Source organism: Chiloscyllium plagiosum, chromosome 26 (assembly GCF_004010195.1).
Source record: "Chiloscyllium plagiosum isolate BGI_BamShark_2017 chromosome 26, ASM401019v2, whole genome shotgun sequence".
Lineage (NCBI taxonomy): Eukaryota > Metazoa > Chordata > Chondrichthyes > Orectolobiformes > Hemiscylliidae > Chiloscyllium > Chiloscyllium plagiosum.
The window spans coordinates 15,558,668-15,574,136 of record NC_057735.1 but is presented as its reverse complement, the minus strand read 5'-3'; the positions used below and the strand labels follow the sequence as shown (position 1 = coordinate 15,574,136).

Here is a 15,469-nt window from a genome sequence, read left to right as displayed (position 1 = left end):
AAATGTCGGTGGATGATTTGGTTTATGCGAAGGTTGGCAGGGTGGAAGGTGAGCACCAGGGACGTTCTGTCCTTGTTACGGTTGGAGTGGTGGGGTCTGAGGGCGGAGGTGCGGGATGTGGACGAGATGCGTTGGAGGGTATCTTTAACCACCTGGGAAGGGAAATTGCGGTCTCTAAAGAAGGAGGCCATCTGGTGTGTTCTGTGGTGGAACTGGTCCTCTGGGAGCAGATACGGCGGAGGCAGAGGAATTGGGAATACGGGATGGCATTTTTGCAGAAGGTAGGGTGGGAAGAGGTGTAATCCAGGTAGCTGTGGGAGTCGGTGGGTTTGTAAAAAATGTCAGTGTCAAGTCGGTTGTCATTAATGGAGATGGAGAGGTCCAGGAAGGGGAGGGAGGTGTCAGAGATGGTCCAGGTAAATTTAAGGTCAGGGTGGAATGTGTTGGTGAAGTTGATGAATTGCTCAACCTCCTCGCGGGAGCATGAGGTAGCGGGAGCATGAGGTGGCGCCAATGCAGTCATCAGTGTAGCGGAGGAAGAGGTGAGGAGTGGTTCTGGTGTAATTACGGAAGATCGACTGTTCTATGTAGCCAACAAAGAGACAGGCATAGCTGGGGCCCATACGTGTGCCCATGGCTACCCCTTTATTTTGCTTAAAGACAAAAAAATCGCTCAAATCATTGTTTAATCTTTGTCATCACTTGGCTGACTGAAATTAGTACTTAGAGTTTGGATCTACATTTGCATGTTAACATGTAGACAACTTGCTCCATTCTAAAAAAAAGTCACTAAATCTATCCATATAAATTGGCAGAAGTACCTGGGTGGTTAGGGCAGCCCTTCTGTCTAGAGCTTGGGCATTAAGTTCACTCTGAGCTCCTAATGAGAAATCGTCTGTGTAGCAGAAAGAGAGAGAAACTCATCCCTGGGGTTGCAGTTTCCTCATTACCCATGAGGTGCACAGAGCTTTGTGAAATCAACATGATTTTGGTAATGGTAGAAACAGACTGGATAATTTGAGCTCAAGAGGACAAAGATATATTCTGAAAACCACAATAATCTGAATGTGCTGTGACTGACTAGGTCGAAAATGTACAAATCTGATTTCAAAATTCTGAAGGATAGAACAATATAAAGTTTTCTTTCCTTTTCGTTATTTAATTTAATTTGGGCCTTAACCATTTTCTAATCTTTTAAAATTTTGTATAGTTTAAGGTGAAAGATTACAATTCTAAATTAATGAAATGATCTGGACTAATTTGTGTTGCTGAGAGGGTCTCATATTTCCAGTAGAACCAGAATGTTTACAAAATGTTGGGTTCTGGTGTTAGACCTCGATTAGACATACACTCACAAAGACATAGAGTTATACAGCACGGAAACAGACCCTTTGGTCCAACTCGTCCATGCCGATCAGGTATCCTAAAATGACCTAGTCCCATTTGCCAGCATTTGGCCCATATTCCTCTAAACACTTCCCATTCATATAGCCATCCAAATGCCTTTTGGATCTTGCAATTGTACCAACCTTCGTCACTTCCTCTGGCATCTCATTCCATACATCCACCACACTCTGTGTGAAAAAGTTGCCCCTCAGGTCCCTTTTAAATCTTTCCCCTCTTGTTTTAAATCTGTATCCTCTAGTTCTGGACTCCCCTACCCTGGGAAAAAGACCTTAGCTATTTAAATCATGTCCCTCATGATTTTATAAACCTCCATAAGGTCACCCCTCAGCCTCTGATGCTCCAGGGAAAATAGACCCAGTCCACTCAGCCTCTCCCTGTAGGTCAAACCCTCCAACTCTGGCAACATCCTTGTAAATCTTTTCTGAACCGTTTCAAGTTTCACAACATCTTTCCTATAGCTGGTAGAACAGAATTAAATGCAGTCTTCCAATATCCTGGCAATCACAGCTGATCAGCATTTTTTTGTTTTCAGTACAGATTCCAGTATCTGCAGTATTTTGTTTCTAACGCATATCTTGTACAACTGCAACATGGCATCTCAACTCCTATCCTCAATGCTTTCACAAATGAAGGCAAACATGCTAAACACTTTCTTCACCACCCTGTCTACCTGTAACTCCATTTTCAAGGAACTATGCACCTGCATCCCTAGATTTCTTTGTTTGGTAACATTCCCCAAAGCCCTACTACTAAGTCCTGCCCTGATATGTCTTACCAACATGCGATAACTCACAAATATCTAAATTAAACTCCATTTGTCATTCCTTGGCCCATTGGCCCATCTGATCAAGGTCCAGTTGTACTCTGAGATAAGCTTCTTCACTGTCCACTACACCACCAATTTTGGTCTCATCTGCAAATTTATTAACCGTACCTCCCACATTTGCATACAAATCATTTATATAAATGATGAAAAGCAATAGACCCAGCAATTATTCTTGTGACACATCACAGGTCAAAGGCCTTCAGTCTGAAAAACAACACTCTACCATTACCCTTTTGTCTCCTGCTTTCAAGCCATTTTGTATCAATTTGCTAGCTCTCTCTGCATTCCATGTGATCTAACCTTGCTAAACAATCTAACACACAGAACCTTGTTGAATGTCTTGCTGAAGTCTATATAGACAACATCTATTGTTCTGCCTTCATCAACCTTCTTTGTCACTATTTCAAAAAACACAATTTCCCATGCACAAAGTCACATTGAGTATCGCTAATCAGTCTTTGCCTCTCCACGGCACGGGGCGGCACGGTGGCACAGTGGTTAGCACTGCTGCCTCACAGCGCCAGAAACCCATCTAATCAAATGTCTGTAAATCCTATCTCTCAGAATCCCATCCAACAACCTATCCACCACTGACATCAGGCTCACCGGTCTATAGTCTCCTGGCTTTTCCTTACCACATTTCTTAAATTATGTCACCGTATTAGCCAATCTCCAGCCTTCCGCCTCCTCACCCGTGGCTATCTCAGGAAATGGCCCAACAATCTCTCCCCTATCTTCCTACAATGTTCTAGGATACACCTGATCAGTTCCCAGGGATTTATCCACCTTTATGTATCTTAAGACATCCAGTATCCCCTCTTCTGTAATATGGACACTTTTCAAGACATCACAATTTATATCCCTAAGTTATCCAGCTGCCATGTCCTTCTCCACAGCAAATACTGACACAAAATACTTGTTTAGTATCTCACCCACCTCCTACGGTTCCGCACATAGACAATCATTTTGATTTTTAAGCGCTCTATTCTCTCCCTAGTTACTCTTTTCCCTTAATGTATTTGTAGGATCTCTTTGGTTTCTTCTTAACCCTATTTGCCAAAGCTATCTCGTGTCCCCTTTTTGTCAGTGAGGCCAGACTATGGGTGAATAGTCAGCTTCACAAATAAGGTGAAAGTGAGGACTGCAGATGCTAGAGATCAGAGTCTTGATTAGAGTGGTTCTGAAAAAGCACAGCAGCTCAGGCAGCATCCGAGCAGCAGGAAAATATCGATGTTTCGGGCAAAAGCCTTTCATCAGGAATGAGGCAGGGAGCCACTGGGATGGAGAGATAAATGGGATGAGGATGTGGGGCTGGGGAGAAGGTAACTAAGAGTAGAATAGCTGGATGGAGGTGGAGAAGGTGGGAAGGAAGATTGGCAGGTAGGACAGGTCATGAGGATGGTGCTGAGCTGGCAGGTTGAAACTGGGGTAAGGTGGGGGGAGAGGAAATGAGGAAACTGGTGAAGTCCACATTGATGCCCTGGTGTTGAAGTGTTCCGAGGCAGAAGATGAGGTGTTCTTCCACCAGGCATCGGGTGGAGAACATAGAAAAGTACAGCACAGAACAGGTCCTTTGGCCCACAATGTTGTGCCGAGGTTTAATCCTAATGTAAAATATAGTAACTTAACCTATGCACCCCTCAATTCACTGCTATCCACGTGCATATCCAGCAGTCGCTTAAATGTCCCCAATTACTCTGCTTCCACCACCACAACTGGCAACGCATTCCATGCATTCGCAACTCTTTGCGTAAAGAACCTATCTCTGATGTCTCCTCTATACCTTCCTCCTAATATCTTCACATTATGACTCCTTGTACCAGTCAATCCTGCCCTGGGGAAAAGTCTCTGGCTGTTGACTCTATCTATTCCACTCATTATTTTGTACACCTCGATCAGGTCTCCTCTCTTCCTCCTTCTCTCCGGAGAGAAATGTCCAAACTTATTCAACCTTTCTTCATAAGGCAAGCCGTCCAGTCCAGGCAGCATCCTGGTCCCAGATCCCTCTGTTCCTCCACATTGCCAAGAATCCTGTCTTTAATCCTACATTCAGCATTCGAGTTCGACCTTCCAAAATGCACCACTTCACATTTATCCAGATTGAACTCCATCTGCCATTTCTCAGCCCAGTTCTGCATCCTGTCTATGTCGCGCTGCAGCCTGCAGTAGCCCTCTATACTATCGACGACACCTCTAATCTTAGTGTCATCTGCAAATTTACTAACCCACCCCTGAACCAATCAAGACAATTATAAAAACTACAAAGAGCAAAGGCCCAAGAACAAAGCCCTGCGGGACCCCACTCAACACTGTCCTCCAGGCAGAATATTTTCCATCTACAACCACTCTCTGCTTTCTGTCCGCCAGCCAATTCTGAACCCGGATAGCCAAATCTCCCTGTATCCCATACTTCCTGACTTTATGAATGAGCCTACCATGGGGAACCATATCAAATGCCTTGCTGAAGTCCATATACACCACATCCACTGCTTGACCTTCATCAACCTGTCTTGACACCTCCTCAAAGAACTCAGTAAGATTTGTGAGGCATGACCTGCCCCTCACAAAGCCATGCTGACTGCCTTTCATCACACTATGCTTTGCCAAATAGTCATAAATCCTATCCCTCAGAATTTCTTCCAAAACTTTGCTGGCCACAGATATAAGACTGACTGGTCTGTAATTGCCAGGGATTTCCCTATTACTCTTCTTGAAAAGAGGAACAACATTCACCTCCTTCCAATCCTCCGGTACGTCTTCTGTCGAGAGTGAGGAGACAAATATCTCAGCAGCTTAGCAACCTCCTTTCTTGCTTCCCGGAGCAGTCTATGATAAATCTGGTCTGGCCCTGGGGACTTATCAATCCTAATGTTTTCCAAAATTTCCAGAACATCAACTTCATCAATCTTGAACTGGTCAAGACCGTATCCCAGCTCCTCAAAGTTCTCATTTACATCAAGTTCCCTTTCCTTGGTGAAAACCAAAGCAAAAAACTCATTTAGGGCTTCCCCTATCTGCTCAGACTTCACGCACAAGTTCCCTCCGCCTATCCCTGACTGGCCCTACCTTCTCTCTGATCATTCTCTTATTCCTCACGTACGAGTAAAATACCTTTGGATTCTCACTAATCCTTCTTGCCAAGCTTTTTTCATGCCCCCTCCTGGCTCTCCTCAGTCCATTTCTGAGCTCCTTTCTAGCAAGCCTGTAATCCTCTAAAGCTGTGCTAGATCCTTGCTTCCTCCACCTTACGTAAGCTGCCTTCTTCCTTTTGACCCTCTGTTCTCTTCATCCAAGGTTCCTTAATCTTACCCCTTCTTACTTATCTCAGAGGAACAAATTCATGCATCATTCGCAATAACTGCTCCTTAAATAGTCTCCACATGTCTTCTGTGCCCTTTCTGTGGAACAATTGCTCCCAATCTGTACTTCCCAACTCCTGTCTGATAGCTCATAATTTGCATTTCCCCAATTAAATATCTTCTATCGGTAACTGCTCCTTTCACTCTCCAAGGCTATGCTAAACGTGAGGCAGTTGCGATCACTTTCACCAAGTGCTCTCCCACTGCGAGATCAGACACCTGTCCTGGCTCGTCGCCGAGCACCAAATCCAAAATGGCCTCTCCCTTCATTGGCCTGCCTACATACTGAGTAAGGAAACCCTCCTGAACACACCTGACAAAAACTGCTCTATCTGAACCATCCGCACTTAGGAGGTTCCAGTCAATATTGGGAAAGTTCAAATCTCCCACATCAACAACCCTGCTACTTATGCATTTTTCCAGAATCTGCTCGCCTACGAGTTCTTCAATCTCTCTACTGCTATTAGGTGGTCTTTAGAAAACCCCCAATGATGTGGCTGTTCTCTTGCTGTTCCTAACTTCCACCCATATTGACTCAGTAGACAAACCTTCCTCAACAACCTTCGGTTGAGGGAGTGGCAGTGGAGGAGGCCCAGGACCTGCATGTTCTCGTTAGAGTGGGAAAGGGAGTTGAAATGTTGGCCATGGGGCGTTGGGATTGATTGGTGCGGGTGTTCTGGAGATGTTCCCTAAAGTGCTCTGGGAGAAGGCGTCCAGTCTCCCCAATGTAAAGGAGACAGCATCAGGAGCAACAGATACAATAAATGACATTGGTGGATGTCCAGGTGAAACTTGGATGGATGTGGAAGGCTCCTTTGGGATCTTGGATGGAGGTGAGGGGGGTGGTGTGGGTGCAGGTTTTGCAATTCCTGCTGTGGCAGGAGAAGGTGCCAGGAGGGGAGGGTGGGTTGCTGGGGCGAGTGGACCTACCATATAGTCACGGAGGGAACGGTCTTTGCGGAAACCAAAAAGAGGTGGGGAGGGAAATATAGCCCTGGTGGTGGGGTCCGTTTGGCAGTGGCGGAAATGTCGGTGGATGATTTGGTTTATAGGGTTGGTAGGGTGGAAGGTGAGCACCGGGGGGGTTCTGTCCTTGTTACGGTTGGAGGGGTAGGATCTGAGGGCGGAGGTGCAGGATGTGGACGAGATGTGTTGGAGGGCATCTTTGACCACGTGGGAAGGGAAATTGCGGTCTCTAAAGAAGGAGGCCATCTGGTGTGTTCTGTGGTGGAACTGGTCCTCCTGAGAGCAGATACAGCAGAGGAATTGGGAATACAGGATAACATTTTTGCAGGAGGTAGGGTGGGATAGGTGTAATCCAGGTAGCTGTGGGAGTCGGTGGGTTTGTAAAAAATATCAGTGTTGAATCGGTCATCATTGATGGAGAAGGCCAGGAAGGGGAGGGAGGTGTCAGAGATGGTCCAGGTGAATTTAAGGTGGGGGTGGAATGTGTTGCTGAAGTTGATGAACAGCTCAACCTCCTCACGGGCGCACGAGGTGGTGACGATGCAGTCATCAATGTAACAGAGGAAGAGTTGGGGAGTGGTGCTGGTGTAACTACAGAAGATGGACTGTTCTATGTAGCCAACAAAGAGACGGACATAGCTGAGGCTCATACGGGTGCCCACGGCCACCCCTTTGGTCTGGAGGAAGTGGGAGGATTCGAAGGAGAAATTGTTAAGGGTGAGGATCAGTTCAACCAAATGAATGAGAGTGTCAGTGGAAGGGTACAGGTGGGAACGTCGGGAGGGGATGAAACAGAGGGCTTGGAGGCCCTGGTCATGGCAGATGGAGGTGTAGAGGGATTGGATGTCCATGGTGAAGATGAGGCATTGGGGGCAGGGGAAACAGAAGTCTTGGAGAAGGTGGAGAATGTGAGTGGTGTCATGGACGTATGTGGGGAGTTCCTGCACTAGGGGGGATAGGACAGTGTCGAGGTAGGTGAAGATCGGTTCGGTGAGGCAGGAGCAGGCTAAGACAATGGGTCGGCCAGGGTGGTCAGGCTTGTGGATCTTCAGAAGGTGGTAGAATCGGTGGTGCGGGACACCTGGACTATGAGGTTGGAAGCTGTGGGTGGGAGATCTCCTGAGGTGATAAGGTGTGTATGGTCTGGGAGGTGATGGTTTGGTGATGGGGAGTGAAGTCATGGTCGAGGGGATGGTCGGAGGAGGTGTCTTCAAGTTTGCGCCTGGCTTCAGCGCTATAGAGATCAGTGCGCCAAACAAACACTGCACCCTCTTTATCCACTGGTTTGATGGTGAGGTTGGGATTGGAGCAGAGGGAATGGAGGGCTGCCCGTGGTGAGAGTGAGAGGTTGGAGTGGGGGAGGGGGGCGTAGACAGGTTGAGGTGGTTAATGTCTCGGCAACAGTTGGAAATGAAGAGGTCGAGGGCAGGTAATAGGCCAGCGCGGGAGTCCAGATGGATGGAGTGTGTTGGAACTGCGTGAAGGGGTCATGAGTAGGTGGGCAGGATCCTGATTGAAAAAGTAAGCTCGGAGGCGGAGGTGGAGGCGGCGGAAGAAGTGTTTGACGTCATGGCGCATATTGAATTCATTGATGTGTGGATGGGAGGGAATAAAGGTAAGGCCTTTGGTGAGGACTGATCATTGGTCCTCAGTGAGGGGAAGGCCTGGGGGGATGGTGAAAACTTGGCAGGGCTGGGAGCTAGGACCTGGTGTTGATGTGGAGCTGGGAGTGGGGGCGGAGCCTGTAACTGGAGTGGGTGTGGTGGTGGTGGTGGGGGAATGGGGGTGGAGTCATGAGCAGGGGTGATGTTCCCCTCAGGGTTCTGGGGGTGCGGGGATGGTGACAGTGGGATCCATGGGGCACATGTCAGCAGTATGCAGGTGAGTGGCATTGGTGGTGGCGAACATAGCAGTTGGGGGGTGACAGAAGTTGCTGAACGTGCTTCAGGTCGTCCAATTTTTCTTTGTGTTAAAAGATGGTCAATGAAGCAATTGAGTCAATGCAACTGAAAATATGTTGCTCTTTATAAATAAGCACAGTAATTAAACATTTGCAGTCCTCCACATGTGACTAACTTGCTTTGAAAAAATTGAGAATGTCTTATAAAGAACTTATTGCTAATTCATTACTGTTTACTAATCAGTTTCTTAGCTACTTAAATGTGTTTAATATGAAAAATATTAATTTATTTTCAAATACAGTTCAGATATTTTTCTGATATAAGCAGACATGACAGCTAATCTGCGTTCAGCAAGATCCCAGAGATAGCAGTAAAATAAGGGCCAGTTAAAAATGCTTGCCCTTGCACCTTTAAGAATGTTAAAGATGTGCCTGAGGAAATAAGCTTAATTTGAGGAAATAATCAGAAATGGGTGCACTTAATTGAAACCTGTTATCCCCATTATTTTTATCTTAAAGTGGTACCAATTTTGTCATTAATGCTGACTCTGGGAAAAATGATTTGTATACCAGGATGGAAGATCAAAAATGCTTCATTTACATGTGACATAACTTACGCTTCATTCACCTGGCTTAGCTGACTCAGCACTAGCACTGTCTAGAGGAAACATGAGTTTGTGTTTTTTTTTTCATTTGCGCCATTTGGTTAAAAACTTGAGAATGTCACAAAAAGATTATTAGTTTATGATTAAAAGAACACCATTGTCAATTTGGACATGCTCAACTTTTGTCATGCCTTGAAAATTTAAAGTCTGACAACCTGCATTGATATAGCACCATTCACATTCATTGAATTAATTTTGAAGTTCAGTGCCAGTTATAATACAAACAGATGTAATTTGTCCATGGCAAGATCCTCCAAACGGCAATAAAATAAAATAAAATCTGTTTTGGTTGAGGAATAATGTCTTCTGCTGGGATCTTTGCATCTGCCTGACGTAACATCTCACCGAACAAATATGGTGGGCCGCACAGTGCAGACTTACTTTGGAGCAGGAAAGCTTAAGAAGAAACATACCACAGATCAGAAGGGTATAAGTCAGTCTGGTGAATAAGACAATCTATTTTACACTCATGACATGTCAGTCAGCCTCAAATCTACACCCTGCAAATGGATGCTTTACTCACCAGTAATTTGTAGCTGGTTTTGAGGGATTAAGCAGGTTATGTTTTAAAGCTGTGCAGGAGTTTAAAACATGACCACCCAGAGTAGAAACCATGAGGCAAAGAACAAAGATAAAGACCACCCACACCCTGCTGCCAATTCTCTTTCATTTTCGGTGTGCATCATCATAGAATGCCTACAGTGTGAAACAGGCCATTTGGTCCAACAAGTCCACACCAACACAGACCCATTCCCCTTCACTAATGCACCAAACCTACACATCCCTAAACACTATGGACAATTTAAACATTGCCAATTCACCTAACCTGCACATCTTTGGACTGTGGGAAGAAACCGGACCATCCTGAGGAAACCCATGCAGACACTGGGAGAATATGCAAACTCCAGACAGACAGTCACCTGAGGCTGGAATCGAACCTGGGTCCATGGCACTGGGAGGGAGCAGGCTAAGCACTCAGCCACTGTGCCACCTACTCTGCCACTGTGTAAATTGGCTTTTCATTGCAGGGGGAGTTTTCTGAGACTTTAAATGTTAAATGAAACACTGGCCTCTAATGTAAAACATTTTTCCAAGATAATGAGAGATTTCTTATCAGCTACAGGGAGACCAAATCTTCTCTTTGGTCATAAAGTTAATAATTTATGACCTCAATAGACATAAAATAATTCAAAAAGGTCTTGAGGGGCAATGAGGAGAATCTCTTTCACTGAAGAGATCGGGAACACTGTACCTGAAAAAGCATAGAAATAACTTTATAACTCGTTTTAAAAAGGATTAAATTGATTTGAGGATGGGAAACCATGAGTTATACAGATTAAGAAATATTTCTTTTTCAAAGAGGCAGAAGAGTGGTGATGGGTCAAATGGCCTTCCCCTATGCTTCAAGTTTCTACAACCCTCTAAATGAACAACATAGGGAGATTATCAAAGTAATTCAATTCAATGCCAAAACCAGTGCACAGAAAGAAAAATGATTGAACATGTGCAATAATGAGCTGCAGTGTTGGCAAAAGGAATTCATTTTGTTGCAATGCTGGATTTGTTAAGAGCTTGGTGATATTTTTGCTGAAAAGGTTACCTATGTATCCCAAAGGTTGTCAGGTGTGCCTATTTCGAGATTGGTTGTCTGTTTATTATAGATTACTGATGTGCCCATTAAGAAGTTGCCAGTGTGCCCATTATGCTTTACCGATATGTCTAGTTTATCAAATTATAAATCTGGTCCATGTATTCAATGAAAGCTTGACAAATTTCTGACCTAGCAGGAGATCATATGTTGATTTATTCTGGAGTTCTGTATCAGTGCAAAATGAAGTTCAAGCAGACGTGCCAATTAGTGCCCAGTTGTGCTTTGGGCTTGCAGTAATGACAAACTGCTCAAACTTTCTTTGTTTCAGTTTCTTTTCAGGAACTAGTAAAGGAGACTTTTCTTTCTATTCATGCTGAGCATGATACAAACGCAGGTCTCAAGGAGAACGGACAGCATTGTGAACCATTGTGCCATCCAGTTTTTCACAGGAAGACTTCACATTTCCTTTCAGAGTTACCTGTCACTGCTGTCAATTATTTACTCAACTTCATCTTACAGTTTGCCTTAAAGTTTTAAACTTGGAATCTATAGGAACCGTGAGATTCTCTCAACTATTTGGTAAGAATCATTCCAGTCATCTTTGTGTTGGAAAAGGTTTTATTTTCAGAGACAGTTGTATTTAAAAGTGCAGACAAAATCTAACGAACCCAGCAATCTGTGTATTTAACTGAATTTAGCTTTAATTTGCCAAAGTGGAATAGCACAGAGAAAACAGGGAGAAAAAATAGGAAGCACTTGATGCTCTCATATTTCCCTGAAACCGTACACAATCAATTTCTTAAAGTTCACCAACGTGACTATTGGTGTACAAGGTAATGGTTCTGAAAGAGTTAATGCTGTAGCTGCATTAAACTCTACCAATCTGATAATGACCCACAAACCTAGGGTGAAGAGAAACGACTCGAACATTTTTCTGAATATTGGCAGGCATTTCATTTACAATTCCTAATAGATTTTGCTAATGTTATAGTGACAGATCAGAACCCAGAAATTTTTATCGACTTTTTAAATATTTATTCCAAAATGACTGTTTTCTTTTCCAAAAAAAGAAGGGGATTGCTATAGGGAACAAAAGCTCTGGATGTGTAAGTTCTGTGGTTGTCTGACAAAGTCCTGTTTAAGCCCCTGGATTGATGTACCTGTACAGTGTTAGGTAAACTTCAAACTGGGAGAAACTTAACAAGAAAAGATAATAATATGGCTGACTATCCCACCTCTCAGCAGAAAGATATTCTTACAGAAAAATCTGTTTTATCTTCCAACGATATGCAAGATTGCAATGCAAATTTATCTGTACTATTGACCAGGCCATATTAATATGTGAGCTGGAACGCTGTCAGGATGATAGCTTTGAGAACAAAAACGTTAACATCCCTGCACTGCAGGTAAAACAAAGGAAATGACTCTTCCTCATTTTGAATGCTGGAATTCAGTCACTGTAAAAAAAACTAGTAAACTCATTGTTAGTAGTTCAAGTAGTCACAATGGCCCCCTTTGTCATTGCAATACTTCTGTCATTCTGTGAACTTTGCTCCTTTTAAAATCTAAATTCATTTGGGTCTGTGAGAAAGGTATCTACAAGGGAAGGGAATCTTCTTATAGATTAACCTTGTTGCTTTCAAATGAGCATGCCAGGTAAACAAACAAGGGGAGTTGGTTCATCCCTCCTCTCCGGGGAGCTAAATGACTTTGGATATCTTGCTTGGAACCATAACAAATTGGGCAACCTTTCCCATGGTCTGTCATGAAATAAACTATATTTTATTATTAAGACATGTGTCTCTTCTCATTAAGACTCAATAGTGATTTACCCTGGGCCACTGCAAATTGGATGTGTCCTTAGACTCAGCATTGCAAGAAGGATTTTGAGAAATGTGGACCATACATGTACATGTCTTATGATAGGCTTCAGCTCCATTTTTGTAAATTCTGAAGGGGCTACTTGCAAAGTTTTGGCTGTAATTCAGTCCGATGTTCCTATCCTTTGGTGCAGAGAGGGATGGGGCAATTGGAATACTTCCCCATGGGGCTGCTCCTGAGTTCGGAGAAGGTGATCATTAACAGGACCAAGCAACAGGCCATGGTCAGGGCCATTGTAGCCAACTACTGGCTTCAAACCCATCATCAAAGGGGATGTGCCAAGGTGTCTCCGGAGATTGAGCTTGGAGAACTTTTACAGTGCCCCCTTAGGGATTAGATTCAAATTTTAGGCCTAAATTTTAGATTTTATTAACACATGTACTCAAGCAGTGCAAAATGTATAATCTGACCACACATGCACCATCTTAGGTACCAAGGTAACTATGTACAAAGAAAACTGAGGTACAAATTGGTGAGAGAAATGAGAGTTAAAAAATTAGGCATTACTTCATAGACGTAAGTGTTCAAAGTTTGTGCGAAGATTTGTAGCTCGGGTGCTCGTTGTTGTGGTTCTGTTTGCCGAGCTGGAAGTTTGCAACAAAAACTTCCAGCTCGGCGAACAGAACCACAACATTACTTCATAGAATAGTAGAAAAATAAAGAAATAGGTAATTGTGTACATTAAAGTACTTTGTAGTTTAAACTAGGAAAATAAAGGAATAAGTTAAAAGTTCAACGGTCTTTGATGACTCCTCTACCTAGCTGGGTCTGCTGTCTGTTCTCAAAGCTGCTGTCACAGATGCTGTTGCTGCTGCTGGAAATGCTGCTCCTCCAATCTCCCCCAGTGCCTTGGGAACATGCCCTGGCAGGATCCACTTACATGGCAAGCTGAGACACCACCACGAGCTGCCAAGAGACCAGATCAAGAGCTGCCAGGATCTGCTGGCACACCAGGCTGGGACCTGCCAGGACCCGCTGAGAGACCAGGCTGGAACCTGCCAGGATCTGCTGGCACACCAGGCTGGGACCTGCCAGGACCCGCTGAGAGACCAGTTGGGAGCCTCGGGAGCCACTGACAGACCAGGCTGGTTCCTACCAGGATTTGCTGAGAGACCAGACTGGGACCCTCAGGAGTTGCTGAGAGACCAAACGGGGTCCCCCGGGAGTTGCTGAGGGACGAGGCAGTTTCCCATAGCAATCAGATGAATTTCAAGTTAATTTACAATTATTTTCCAATTTTCTAAGCTTACAATTACTACAATGCGCAGAAAAAAAGCACCAAAGCGCTTGTCAATCATCTCACATTAGCTCCTAGTTTTGTTAATTGCCCTGAGGCATTGATGGTGTGCACATTTCTCATTATTGCTTTTGAGCATGTCTTTTCACAGGATATGGGTATCGCTGCCTATAGGCCCACATTTGTTGCCCATCCCTAATTGCCCTTTGGGAAGTCTGACCTTCTTACCTTCACCTGCATACACACACTTATTTTATCTGGGGAGATAATGTTAGTGTCAAACAATGAATCTTATCAGCCATCAAGGCTATGGAAAAATAATAGTTGCTCTGACTACAGAACTAGCAGTAATAGCAGAATTAAGAATGTTTGAATTAGAACACTTTTCTTTACATATGTTTGGAGCAGAAAAATCACAGAAAAGCCAAGGTGCAGTCTGATTATAGGATTCAAACACCAGTTATAACCCACCTAGGTTTTGCTATCATAGTTGTCTGAACTCATCGATGAAATTATAACGTTGAAATTTAACAGCTGCAACTTATAAAGCTCACTTGATGGTAAAAAATTTCCCAAAATACTTCAAAGAAGAAGCAAAGAATGGAGATTGACAAATTGTGGGGTGTTAGGCACAGTCTGTTTGATTATAGAGAAGCATTGCTCAATGCAAAAGGAGGAGAAAAGAGGCAGAGCCATTCAGGGACATTTTGTTTGAGAGATTATGGATGAAACAGTTGAAAACTACACCACAGAGGATGGAGGAGAAAGTGGTCAGGCAAACACAGGGGATAAAAAGCTACACAAGATCATAGTTAAGATTAGAGCGGTGCTGGAAAAGCACAGCAGGTCAAGCAGCATCCGAGGACCAGGAAAATCGACACTTCAGGCAGGAGCCCTTCATCAGGAATGAGTCTGGGAGCCTCGGGGGTAGAGAGATAAATGGGAGGTGGGGTGGGGCTGGGGAGAAGGTAGTTAAGAGTGCAATAGGTGGATAGAGGTGGGGATAAAGGTGATAGGTTGGAGGGGAGGATGGAGCGGATAGGTGGAGCGGATAGGTGGGAAGAGGGGTAAGGTGGGGGTAGGGGAATTGAGGAAACTGGTGAAGTCCACATTGATGCCCTGGGGTTGGAGTGTTCTGAGATGGAAGATGAGGCGTTCTTCCTCCAGGCGTCGGGCTGTGAGGGAGTGGCGGTGGAGGAGGCCCAGAACCTGCATGTCCTCAGCAGAGTGAGAAGGGGAGTTGAAATGTTCAGCCAAGGAGCAATGGGGTTGATTGGTGCAGGTATCTGGGAGAATTTCCCCAAAGCACTCCAGTCTCCCCAATGTAAACGTGACCGCATCGGGAGCAGTGGATACAATAAATGACATTTGTTGAAGTGCAGGTGGAACTTTGATGGATGTGGAAGGCTCCTTTGGGGCCTTGGATGGAGGTGAGGGAGAAAGTGTGGGCACAGGTTTTGCAATTCCTGCGGTGGCAGGGTATGGTGCCAGGAAGGGAGGGTGGGTTGTTGGGGGGGCGTGGACCTGACCAGGTAGTCACGGAGGGAACGGTCTTTGCGGAAAGCGGAAAGGGGTGGGGAGGGAAATATATCCCTGGTGGTGGGGTCTGTTTGTAGATGGCGGAAATGGTGGCAGAT

General features: G+C 44.6%; 1 long non-coding RNA gene across 2 annotated transcripts in view; it reads left to right on the top strand.

Moving 5' to 3' along the window:
• LOC122563126 overlaps positions 1–12,573 on the top strand; it is a 73,059-nt gene extending 60,486 nt beyond the window's left edge. For both annotated transcript variants that reach the window (XR_006315491.1, XR_006315490.1), the window contains exon 3: positions 11,043–12,573. This is a non-coding gene — a long non-coding RNA (uncharacterized LOC122563126). The remainder of the gene's footprint in view (positions 1–11,042) is intronic.
• Positions 12,574–15,469: the final 2,896 nt, after the last annotated feature.